The sequence below is a fragment of the Lygodium microphyllum genome, chromosome 8 (assembly GCF_053477565.2).
Source record: "Lygodium microphyllum isolate KBCC chromosome 8, Lygodium_microphyllum_v1.1.10, whole genome shotgun sequence".
NCBI lineage: Eukaryota > Viridiplantae > Streptophyta > Polypodiopsida > Schizaeales > Lygodiaceae > Lygodium > Lygodium microphyllum.
The window spans coordinates 157223803-157237136 of NC_141142.1; the positions used below are offsets into that span (position 1 = coordinate 157223803).

At 46.0% G+C, this 13334-nt stretch overlaps 1 protein-coding gene across 15 annotated transcripts in view; it reads left to right on the top strand.

Annotated features, from left to right (window-relative positions):
* Positions 1-13334, top strand: part of LOC148033039 (potassium channel KAT3-like) — a 101861-nt gene that overhangs the window by 62551 nt on the left and 25976 nt on the right. The gene's annotated exons all lie outside the window — the stretch shown is intronic.

Sequence of the window (13334 nt, forward strand, 5' to 3'; positions counted from 1 at the left end):
GTGCTTGCAAGGGAAAACATTTTCATACTCTCTTTCTAAGGGAGTGCTATTTTGTTTTGTGTGCTTAGGACATGTCGATGGATTGGGAGAAGAGTCAAACTCTAGACAAGTGGAAGTGTTCTTTCACACTTGAGAACCCAATTCATGTATAGATTATGGTGCAATTTCTATATGAGTGCACATGCTTGCATAGGCTATTACGTAGTTAGAAGACCACTTTATGGCATTTGTTTGTCGATTGTTGATGAAGTAAGGCACTAATTGATGGATAAGTGATGGGAAATATTGGTATTGCTGAGGGACAAGGGAGTCAAGGGGGAATCATGGGAGGAACCTTGAGGTACATGAGGAGCATGGAGCTCACAACCATGGATGTGATGACGGAGGTTTTGTTCCAATTTATCAAGGAGTATAGATTGCAATGCTAAGTGGGGTTGTCATGTCCTCAATGTGCCTTAAGTTTACGTGGGGGAATAGGAAGCGGGGCTAGGGGTTTAGGAACAAAGTCGGTTGAGAGAGGCCATTGGGCACAACAAATTTGAGGACCCCTAGGTGCAGTGCCATGTTCGTGTGCATGTGTGCTCATGCATGCGCATGCACACACACACAAGATATACATTGCAAGATGAGATTTTCAGCCTTTGTGAGGGGAATGAGATGGTGAGATTGAGAAGGCTTATGGAGGCTCTTTAGGAGGGAAATAAACCCGCCTGATGTAGAAGAGGTGGTTATAGGGTAGTCCTTCGGACTTGAGATAGGGTATCTTAGAGGTTAAGGCCTGGTCAATATAGAGAACTTTCACCATTGATAGAAACTTGTCTTCTCATTGGAATTGGACCTTGTTTATGGGAAAAGAGAGTAGCTGATAGATATGTCTATCGAGATAGGCTTGTATGTGGAGGACGATCTTTGTAGATATTGTCTTGGCATCTCATCTAGTAAGGTATTCGTCATTGTCCTTTGCTACTTGGTATTGCTTTTGATGATTCTTCAAGGGAAACGGTAGTCCTTGGTGGCTGTGGAACGTTTGATCGGTCAACTTAATAACTTGTGTTTCTTCTTGCATTCACTTGGTAAAGATGTGAGAGTACATGCAATTGATATGTTTTAAATGCAAACAATAGAGCTCAGTTGGAAGAAGTATCACTTATTTGAGTTTAGTTGAGTTGATTTTGATCCTTGTTGCCTTTGCTTGATAGTCATTGCTTGTAGGGTATGCACGGTTTTTCCTGTTTAATATGATTTATATACAATTATTGAAGGCACTTTTTATTTACATGCATCCTTACAGACTATGGTTCCGTGTCACTCCAAGATGATAAAAACCAATTGTAGAACTCAGGATTATACTGAAGTGTAGCACTTGCATTGAGGAGTTGTGGTAGTTTCACTAACAAGGATAAATATTGTGTGACATCGAGTAGTACTATTCCTTGTCCTAGCCGCTAGCGACATGCAACTCCTCTTTCGTGAGAATTTTGTCAAGCAGGGGATATTTTGGGAGGGGTCCAACTAAATCCATACCTTGAATAGTAGCAAGTATGCAAAAAGAGGTAGGGGTAAAATACATTGGGTCTCTTTGATACCCCCATATGGCTTGTCTCTTCTTTGAGGTAGTCATTAGTTGGCATTCGAGTTCGTCCACCATCAAAGATCGATTGTTAAACTAACATTTATTGAATGGGCTTTATCCCTCAGCTCATTGTTTCAACTCCTCAATTTGAGATAGATCGTGTTGACAAAGTACTTCATTGAAGGTAGAAGTTAAGTGGCATTCTTTGGCTTCTTCATCCAAGATGTTTTGCATGAGATCATCTAGTAGCTTGCATTCATTTTGAGATGTTCTTTCTCGTCCCACGTTAGCTTCCATGCTATGTATGCCTCATGTTCCTTTGCCAATTTGCCCATAGATTAGTCAAGATGCAAGTCAATGGGATAGTTCACTCTATGTGAACTATGCTCTTATGCCATGGATTCTTCAAGATCATGAGCCTATTACAGTTGATGAGGCTCTTGCAAAGGATGTTTGGGGCTGTGATATGGAAGAGCAACTTGATGCAATCTAGCATAACTAGACTTGGGAGTTGGTTCCATATTCCATGGATGTGGAAGGTGATTGCTGTAAAGTGGGTCTTTAAGACCAAGCACTTGGCTGATGGTTCCCTGGATAAACACACAGCTAGGCTTGTTTTCAAGGTTTTTGCACAAAGTGCAGATTTGGATTATGTGGAGACTTTCGTATCTACCATCTGTGTATCTACTATTTGGGCTATTTTTGGCTCTTGCAGCCATCACCGCTGGCTTGTTTTTCAGATGGATGTGAAGTTTGCCTTTTTGAATGGCATACTAGAGGACGAAATTTATGTTTCACAACCTCTTGGCTTTCTTGTGTAGGGGAAGAAGGATCATGTCTATAGATTGGGGAAGGTCCTTTATGGCATGAAACAAGCTCCTAGACCTTGGTACGAGAAGATTGATTGATTCTTCTTACAGAGTGGCTTCCATCGATCAGATCATTACCCCAACCTTTAGTATAAGGTTGTGCATGATAAGTGCGTTTTAGTCATCTTGTATGTGGATGACTTGATTTTCATGGTGAGTGTCAAATAGCAAGGGGTGTTGCAGATTGGGCAAAACAAAGGCAAGGTAGGGCAGATAGTGCATTGGACTAAAGGCGCCCTGTCTGTAGGGCAGGTAGGTAATGGGCAAGCAAGGGTAGGCTGCACGCAGCCCCCCCCCCCCCCTCTCTCTCTCTCTCTCTCTCTCTCTCTCTCTCTCTCTCGTGATGTCAGACGTGTCATGAGGACCTAATGCGACGTACCTGGCGTGATGTCAGACCTGTCGTGGTGTCAAACCTGTCGGGAGGGACTTGTCGTGATGCCAAACCTGTCATGAGGTAGTATCTCTCTGACATGAGGCAGAACTATCGTGAGGTAGACACCTCTCTGGCGTGAGGCAGACCTGTCGTGAGCAGGAATGTACCTGGCATGAGAAAGACCTATCGTTAGCACTATAGTGATGTAGAGATGTACCGAATGCATTAATGCAGGCGTACTGTATGCAGTAATGTACTGACACAGACCCAGAGGCAGACACCTCTCTGGCGTGAGGCAGACCTATCGTGAGCAGGAATGTACCTGGCATGAGAAAGACCTGTCATTAGCACTATAGTGATGTAGAGATGTACTGAATGCATTAATGCAGGAGTACTGTATGCAGTAATGTACTGACACAGACCCAGATGCCAATGTATTGACATTGCAGATGTAATCGGATTGATATGACACAAATGTACTCAAAATGACATGAATGCAGACTTGGGTTAATGTATTGATGCACTGGCTTGTGGACTAGGCAATGATGCATTGACTTTGATTTTGATCATGTCCTGGAGTATGGAGTAATGCATTGATTGGGGCTGCAATTTGTATTCTACACTGACTGTAAACAGTGTGAAGGCATTTGGGGCTCGTAAAAGATTACTGGGCTTGCAAAAATTCAGCGAGGGGTTAGGGAAACCCTGGAAATTCACAGGAATCACAAAAATTGCTCTAATTTGACTGTACAAAGTACAAGGTGAGTGGCTTTGCACAAAGTGTGTGAGAGATGGATAATGGAGACAAATGCAAGCATCAAACCGTCGAAAATGAATATCTGGGAGATGAATTTGATTAAGAACTAACACAACCGTCCATGGAAGCAATGCTTAACACCCCTTCTAAGAATACACGGTACAAGACGTATGACCATAGGGTCCCTGATTGGACCGTCTCCCCATCATCTAACAGGCATGGAAAGACCTCACGTACCATGAATGAAAAGAAATACGAAGAAATTCATCTCATGATTCGCTCTGAACTACGAATTATGAGACAAGAATTGGAGAAAGAAATACGAGAGCAGGTTAAAGCCGAACTGATAGTAAATCAGAGGGCACAAATGCAAGACATGAAGATAAAGATTAAAAATGACTTACAAGCACAAATGTTGTCTGAAATGCACACTCTGAAAACTGAAATGCTAAAAGTGGTAGATGCCTACAAATCTGAAATCTTAGAATTGGGGGAAGAATTGAATGCATTTAAGAAAAAAGAAATGAACGTGCAAGAAGAACTACAAAAAGAGAAAGAGGCTTTGAAGGCAAGTGAAAGGGAGCTTCACTCATGGGCAGAAGTGGCAAAGACAACATAGAAGCAGATAGAAGAAGCTAGCCCATGGATTTAGGTAGTAAAAAAGAATAAGGGAACATCAATGAACAAAACTGAAGAAATGAATGCTACCTTGGAAGAAGAGGCTAGGAGACGGGCTAGGGTTTTACATGTACGGGTAGTAAGATGGGAGGAGAAGAGCAGCCCACAGGAAGATGCTAAGACACTTGTTGACAAAATTGGGACTTCAAACGTACCTATCGTCAGTGCTTGGAGAGTGGGGAAAGAGGACTCTAAGTCCAACGCTCTAATTCTTCGCTTTGGGGACATAAAGAAAAACAAGGCCTTCCTCTCCAAGAGGAGATCCCTCAAGGGTGAGAAGATTTATTTGGATGAGGACCTTACCCCAGCATAAATAGCGCATTGCAGAGAACACATGGCCAAGGTATTGGAGGCTCCCAAAGAGAGAAAGTGGGCTGTTTATAGGGATGGATGAGTCATCATCACTGACAAAAGGACTTCATGATGGTACGAGGCCTATGAGACACTTCGGATGTCAATATGGAGTTATAATGGAGCCCTACAATTGGATGTTGGTTACTTTGAAGATAGCTGCCGAAACATAGATATAGCTATGTACACAGAAACACACCAATGTAAAGGTAGGTGACTACCAGATGTGCAGGGATACAGGTGGGAAAGTGCATTTCGTCCAGCAGCTAGAAACCAAGGAAGCACTAGGTGTTTTGGGTGTGGCATACTATACCAGGAAGACCTCAAAGGGATAGTGCAAGTAATAAAAAGAGATGATGATGCTGTCAGAGATCATAGCCTGTCTTGGAGGGCAGTTCCAGCAGCAGTCGGACCAGCAGCAGTCGGACTGTGCAGTCGGACTGCCACGTGGCAGTCCGACTGTTTGCAGCCGACTTATTCAGGCTGCGCCCTATTTTTTGGCGCCCCAGTTCGTGGCAGTTTTCGGCTATAAATACCCGATGTTTCCAGCAGTCTGGCCACTCTTCTCTGTCGCAGATTACAGACCGGTGCCATGCAGATTTCTGTCTCTGTTCACAGATTTCAGACAGCAGACAGTGCAGACTGCAGCAGACTTCGAGGTGGACAGCAGGTCGCATCTTCGAGGTGGAGACACGCAGTCCAGCGCACTGCGCCCGTGTATATCTTTGTATTCAGCATTCTTTATACAGCAGATCTTCATCGTCCACTGTCTCTTTCTCTCCCTTCTCTCTCTGCGTTCTCTCTCTCTCAGTCCTACGCTTCCGCACCGCTGCACTCTGACAGATGCACGGTATTTATGGATTAGGATACATGTAGGAAGACCATGGGATTTATTCATCGCAATATGCTACTTTCCTCCTGCAAATTCTACCTATGCCACACGAGATGGATCTCCCTTTGATGTACTTTATGAGGATATCATGAGATATGCTAGCATTGGGGACATATTATTAGTAGGAGATTTCAATGCATGCAGTGTAGATAGATAGAGTGATTTTTATATCATGATAATGCCATGTTCAAAGAGATTGACATAGATGAAATAGGCCTATGCAGGAGAGCCGAGGATAAAGAAGTGAGTACCTATGGGACACACCTATTGACTTTGGGAAGTGCACATAGACTAGCCATCTTTAATGGTCTGCCACAATGGCCAGGATCTGACAATTTGACGTGTTGGAATCACAAAGGAGGGGCAAGTACTGTGGACTACTTGATAAGTTGACCAACATTGATACCAAACATCCAAAACTTTAAGATATCTAAGAGACCAATTGGCATAGCAGCAGATCATGCTATTTTGACATTCATGCTCTCTTGTGTACATATGAAATATGAAACATCATGCCTTCCTAAAACATCCCAAATACTACTTTATAGAAAACACCTCACAAATCTATAGTGTTTCTTTGGAGACCGGTTCACATAAATTGGACTTGAGTAAATCGTTGGTAGAATGAACCAGAGATTTAGCAGAGGCCATACATGAATCAGCTATGTATGCATTCCCACACACCTTACCCTGATGTAGACCCACACGATCTACTACTCCCCAAAATAGTTGGTATGATGATGAGTGTAGAGTCACTTGAGCTCGCTTACAAAGAGAAGTGGAGCTAGGCACTCGGACACATCGCCAAGCAAAGGCGTTCTTCAGACGCCTTGTGCAAAAGAAGAAATGAGACTACTTAGCAAAAGTAGAAGTAGAGATATATCAGCTATTTTTGGGGCAGGATAGCAAGACCGGATGAAAGATGTTTCATGAAAGACAGCCCCCCATACAGATTACATCATCAGATGCTTGGCTTGACTATGGGAGACAGTTGCATGACCTACCAGGATAGCCACCTATGCAACCCCCACAAGCTTGTAGGCCAACACAATGGTCTTTCTTCACATGGAAAATGGTTAGGGATGCAATTTATAGATTACAAAATGGGAGGGCACAGGATGAGGATGGACTAGTAGTAGAACATTTCTCCCATGCTTGCGACATATTGTTAGCAGTCATGTTTGTCATGCCTTGTCATCTCGTGCCTGTGAGCCTCAGTCTGAGTCAGACGAGGACATTAGGAGCTCTGACATGTCTGTCATGTGTTATGATGGGGGAGGCTAGTCACTCTTGACTGGCTGTCTTAGGTTGTGTATTTCTTTTTGGCCTCTTTTAGTGGGCAGCCACTGGCTGCCCGGCCACCCTTTTGGTCACTGTTGTGGGGCGCCCATTTTAGGGCACTTTTAGGGTTTGCGCCCATTTTAGGGTTAGGGTTAGGGTTTGTCCGTTGCCTATATATTGGCAGCCCCCCTCCCCACTTGGTCAGTTGTCTTCTTGCAGATTCCGACACTCCTTCTCCCCCGTGGTGGTGCTGCCATCGTCATCAGCCTGATCTGGTGCCCTCACTGACGCTGTGGGCTGCGTGCAGGGACTGATCAGTCCATTTCAGTGTATTCAGCATTCATTTCAGTCAGTGCAGATTTCTCTTCCTTATTTTCTGCTCTCTCTCTCTCTCTCCCTCCGTGTTCGTATTTCCTCTTCCGTTGCGCACTCTCACATGGTATCATCGCCAAACTGAGAGTACACGGAGCTGAGTTTTACGCGGGAGAACACCCACAACTCTGCGTTTGCTGGTCAATACGTCTCCAACAGCTGAGGCGTCATCCTCTGCATCATCTCCTTGATCAGGGCGGCCTGTTTTGGTGTCAACAAATTTGCGTTTGCTGCTGGCGCCTTCTCTAGTGGCTGCCACGTCATCACCACCCTCTTCCTGCCTGCGTTTTCAGCCTGGGCGGCCCTCCTCCAGCTGGGCGACACCTTTCCAGCCTGCGCCTTGCTGTTCTGGCTGTTGTTCCATCGTCCGGCGGCTCTTTTCCTGCTGGCGACTTCTTCCCAGGCTGCGTTTTCAGGCAGGCGGCTGTTTTTCTGTGGTGATTGCATCATCAGCATTTGCGTTTGACATCATCCTTGCGTTCTGTGCAAGGCGGCCAGCTCAGGAGCTTCTGGTGTTTGTGTTTCGGCACCGGCAACCTTCCCTTGTTGTGTTTTGGTGTTTGCAGATTGGAAGATGTCTTCTCATCAGTTTACAGGTTTTGATGACTCAGATGATGAGCTTTTGTCTCGACATTCATCTGAACGAAGGCGTGATTTCTATCGCGAGGATCGTCATATGGAGTCTCTTCCTCGTTCCCGTCCCCCTTCTATTCATGTATCTCGGCGATCCCCTTCCAGTGGGCCGAAGATGCAGCCTTTGGTACCCCCTGTACAGGTACCCGTACTTCCTCAGCTGCCCAAAGAGGACCGGTTGGATGGCTCCAACTTTTCTCTATGGTCCTGCAAGGTGGAGTGTATCTTGGACTCCTTCGATCTTTGGGAGCTTGTTTCTGTTCCTATTCCCCGGCCTATGGTGGATCCCTCAGATGGGACATCTATGGATCGTGCAGCCTTATGGGATCGGCTCAATTCTAGAGCCCGATCTTTCCTCTTTCTGAGTTTGCAGGATTCTGTCCTTGTTCATGTTCACAGGTTGAAGACTGCAGCGGACGTGTGGCAGAAGCTAGCATCTCTCTATCAGCAGAAGACGTTTGCCCACCGGATATCTCTTGAAAAGAAGTTGCGGATGCTCGCTATTGATGATAGTCCTTCCATGAAGGACCACATCAACAGATTACAGGATATGAGGGATGAGCTTGCATCCCTCGGTCGGACGATATCTTCTGAAGACATGGCTATGATTCTTTTGACTCAGCTGCCATCGCCTCGGTTTGATGTCTTCTACACCAGCCTTCTTACATCGAGGACCCGTGAGACGCTTCTATGGGAGGAGCTATCCCCGCTTGTCTTGGAGTATGACGAGTGACTCAGAGAGGTCAGTGCTAGTGGATCCGACTCCACTAGAGCCTTTGTTGCAGGTTCGGGAGGACAGGAGAAGAAGAAGAAGTCAAAGGCTAAGAAGAAGGACAGTTCTTCAGGCTCTGACTCAGATTCAGAGAGAGCGAAGTGCCCACACTGTGGGAAAGGGACACATCCACAGGAGAAATGCTGGAAGAAGTACCCTCACCTTCGTCCGGGAGCGAAGGGTGGATCTACATCGGAGCCTTCTTCTACCTCTACACCAGCTGTTACCCATGAGTCAGTGTTCCTTCATATCCATGCTTTGGAGGAGGATCCTTCTTCCGTGGCTGCAGTGTCTTCTGCGCAGCCTTGGTTAGTGGACAGTGGTGCTTCGAGTCATATGACTCCCCGAGGTGATTTGTTACAGGATCTCCGTCCATCAGAGGGTTCAGTCACTGTTGGTGACATTTTATCGGTGCCTATTAGTGGTGTTGGCACATTGCCTTTGTTTACAAACCGACCTACGAGCTTCCTTTCACAGGCCCTACATGTTCTGGACTTGGGCCTTCCCCTCCTCTCAGTTTATATCTTCACCGAGCATGCCGTTGTTATTGAGGATTCTTCTACAGGAGTTGTCTTATCTACAGGTTGGCAGGAGAGCGGGCTTTATAGGCTCCATTCCCCTTCTTTGATGTAGGGTCCTCCGCGGCAGTCTATTGCTACACCCGTTCCCGCTTGTGCACCTTCTATTCCACAGGTTCCTTCCCATCCCCCACCTTCTCCTCCGGTGGTTCCCTCGTACCCCCCATCCCTTTCAGAGGGGGACGATCTCGGTGATGCGGCTGTGGATTCCCTGGCTCCTAGTGTTTTAGAGTGGGCTTTCCAGGATCGTGAGGAGCTCCTTCAACGGCAGTCTACATCGACAGACTTCATCGACATTGGCATTCCTCTTGCCACCCCAGGATCTATTTCCTCTTCGGCCTTCAGCCACATCCAGGATTTGAGAGGGGGTGTTAGCAGTCATGTTTGTCATGCCTTGTCATCTCCTGCCTGTGAGCCTCAGTCTGAGTCAGACGAGGACATTAGGAGCTCTGACATGTCTGTCATGTGTTATGATGGGGGAGGCTAGTCACTCTTGACTGGCTGTCTTAGGTTGTGTATTTCTTTTTGGCCTCTTTTAGTGGGCAGCCACTGGCTGCCCGGCCACCTTTTTGGTCACTGTTGTGGGGCGCCCATTTTAGGGCACTTTTAGGGTTTGCGCCCATTTTAGGGTTAGGGTTAGGGTTTGTCCGTTGCCTATATATTGGCAGCCCCCCTCCCCACTTGGTCAGTTGTCTTCTTGCAGATTCCGACACTCCTTCTCCCCCGTGGTGGTGCTGCCATCGTCATCAGCCTGATCTGGTGCCCTCACTGACGCTGTGGGCTGCGTGCAGGGACTGATCAGTCCATTTCAGTGTATTCAGCATTCATTTCAGTCAGTGCAGATTTCTCTTCCTTATTTTCTGCTTTCTCTCTCTCTCTCTCCCTCCGTGTTCGTATTTCCTCTTCCGTTGCGCACTCTCACACATATTAGCACCCATATTAGCACATATGTTCAATAGAGTAGTATGTGAAGGTTTCCCTATGAGTTGGTCAAACAATACCATTATTCCGCTATTTAAAAGTGGTGATTCCCTAATTCCTAGCAACTACAAGACTATCATGATCGGGCATACTTTGGCCAAGATATATGGATCTATATTGGAGCATGAACTCAGTGAGTGGGCTGAAATGCAAGGCAAGAGAGCACTAGGACAGCCAGGTTTCAAACCAAGATATACCACGCTGGACCATATTCTCACACTTAGAGCCATTATTGAGGAGGGTCGCAAGAGGTTCTATTGTTGCTTTGTAGACTTTCCCAAAGCTTTTGATACAGTGCCTCGTACACGCATCATGCAAAGATTGTAGGACATTGGAGTACCAGAGGGGTATATGATGGGGTGTCTATGCATTATATGAGGCAGTGACAGGTCATGTACGAGCACCTAGGGGGCTATCAGAGAGGATTGATAGTACCATAGGAGTGAAACAAGGATGTCCACTTTCACCCACATTGTTTGGTCTATACATAGATGAAGTGTCTGATTACATAGATCGAGGAGGAGGAGGAGCTGGAGCTAGCCTCGCAGGGGCGTTGATACCAATATTACTGTATGCAGATGATATTGTTCTCATTTCAGATTCATCAAAGGGGTTGCAGTGCCATCTAGATGCTTTGCACATCTTCTATAGAGATAAAGACCTCACAGTGAACCTTGGGAAGACCAAAACCATGGTTTTCAATACTTCAGCACCATGGGTGACAAGATCTATGTACTAGTTCACATTTGGGGGAGATATACTGGAGCATGTGAGGGAATATGTCTATTTGGGAGTCACCTTCTTTAGCCCCCGTTTTTCGTTGAGAGGGGCCTCAGAGGCACGTCTTGCATGTGGATACGCAGCACTAGGGGCACTGGAGAGTCAATGTGCTAACATATAGTTTCAATAGCCCCGCACCAAACTCTGGTTGTTTAACACCCTAGTCAAACCTAGATTACTATATGGAGCAGAGGTATGGGGTTGTAGCTTGTACCATAGACGTCTTAGCCCACTCACTGATCAGATTGGAGTAGAGAGGGATTATTATGATGGTTGGGATAGCATGGAAAGGCCATTGATCATGACGATAGCATGTGTGATTAGGAGTAAGCCCTCCACCTTACATCCCATTTTCAAAGCAGAGCTAGGGGCAACACCTATAGTTACGGAGGCACTCTTTAGGGCAGTGACCTTTTGGCACAGACTATGGGAACTTCCACGCCATAGATACTCCAGATTGGCACTAACCTCATCTAGAGAACTAGCAGGAGGAGGTGAGAAGAACTGTTGGTTTTCACATATCGCTATTTGGATGAGCCTACATGGTTTGGATATTGACTGTCTTCCACCTTTGGATTATAGCCTTGACTGCCCTACACTTTCTCTCAGCTGATCAGAGCTGAACCAAGTGATCAAAGCTGATATCTTTAGGATTGAGAGAGCAAGGACATGGATCCATCCACCACTCCCTCTAGGATCAAGGATGGAGTTCTACAGGAGTCATTTCTTGTGTCTCTCTGATGGTGGTTTCACTATTCGGCCAGCATATGTGGACACCTATCTCTCCCATAGCGTACGGGTTGCTATCAGACAGATTCGCACCTCCTCACATAGGCTTCAGATGGAGATAGACAGATGGACAAATACCCTAGCAGAGGATAGGACTTGCTAGCTTTGTGGTCGAGAGCCTGAGACGGAGGAGCACTACACATGCAGATGCACAGTATACTATGACATACGAGGACGGTACCGTTGCCTCTTCCGCGATGGATTTAGAGCCCTTCCTCGCGTCATGGAGTACGAGGACCAGAGATGCCTAGGTCTTTTCCTCCTAGAGCTCTAGAGGTGCTTGGCGGAACTGCACTATTGCGAGATAGAAGGCGAGCTCATCCATAGGGACACACACAGAGAGCAGTGGCAGATTTCTTCTACAGAGCCGACTCTACTGACACTACCAGCCTAGTAGAGACTCCAATAGATGTGCATTTCTTAAATGAGATGCAATTTTTCAAGATCGGGTCCAATTAGCTATTCGATTTTTATAATGAAATTCTCCCACCCTGCTAGACACCTTACAGGCCAGGCCGTGGAGTCACATTGGATAGAGTCATTTCCCTTCGTCTAGCACGATGGCCCCATCTACCAAGACCACATCCGAGGAGGCCACACCACAGTCGGATTACAGCCATTATCACGAGACACTGAAGACTCACCACCAGGCATATCGGTGAAGTAGCTAGGGACTCCATGATAGCCGAGATCATGTGCAGATCTTGAGATCAGCTACAACCCATAGTCTCTACCACACTTTTGTACATGGCTCTATCAGATCTGGTTCTCCTTTTCTTGCCTTTTCTTTTCTATCAATGGAACAACACTACACATGGTTGAACCCTAGTACAGTCCCATCGTATAGGTATTCTTAGTATTGTTTTTAAGGCCACCCACTTATTTGTAATGTTATCTTTACCTTACTAATGAGATGACATTAGACATGGATGTACTCTGGATTTTGTCTCATAGGCCACATTGGCCTTATGTAGACGTTAATATATCTTTCTTTCTGTGTGTGTAGATGCGTAGGGCTGTGGAGGAATGGCAGGCAATGGTTAGAGGAAAGCGCAGCAGCAGCTGGGGTGCAGGGCAATGCTGTTGACAATCAAGGCAAGGTGCATGCTATGCTAGGGGCATTGATAGACGTCCAGGCCTATGGTTCTTGTCTCTCTCTCTGTCTCTCTGGTAATAGGTAATGATATTAATTACGAAAGAAGTGCAAGATTTCAAGATTACAAAGTGCTGAGTGGCTCTAGGCCATCATGCATAAACTAGATACAATAGATTCAGTAGATACAAGAGTACTAGAGTGCAAGAAGCACGTCTCTAGTACCCTATCTTCAAAGAAGTTTCCCAATACCGCAAAGGGATTGTGTCTCTAATGTTTGGCCTCGTCAAGAGGAAGATGCATGTGTGAGGTGGGAAGGAGAACCTAGATACTAGCAATCCCATGAAGTGATGAATCCACTAGTAGCATCAAAGGCCAGCTGAGATGGAGGGTCACTGGCACATGTTGATGACTAGCTCGATTGCTGCTACTACAATTATTGTTTGGAGGGCAATGATCTTTGGCAGTAGTAGAAACTTGAGTTGTAGACGCCCAAGAGAATTTGTCTTGGAGATGCCAATAAGTGTGGAGCGGGTCCTATGAAGAAGAAGGGTCAATATGT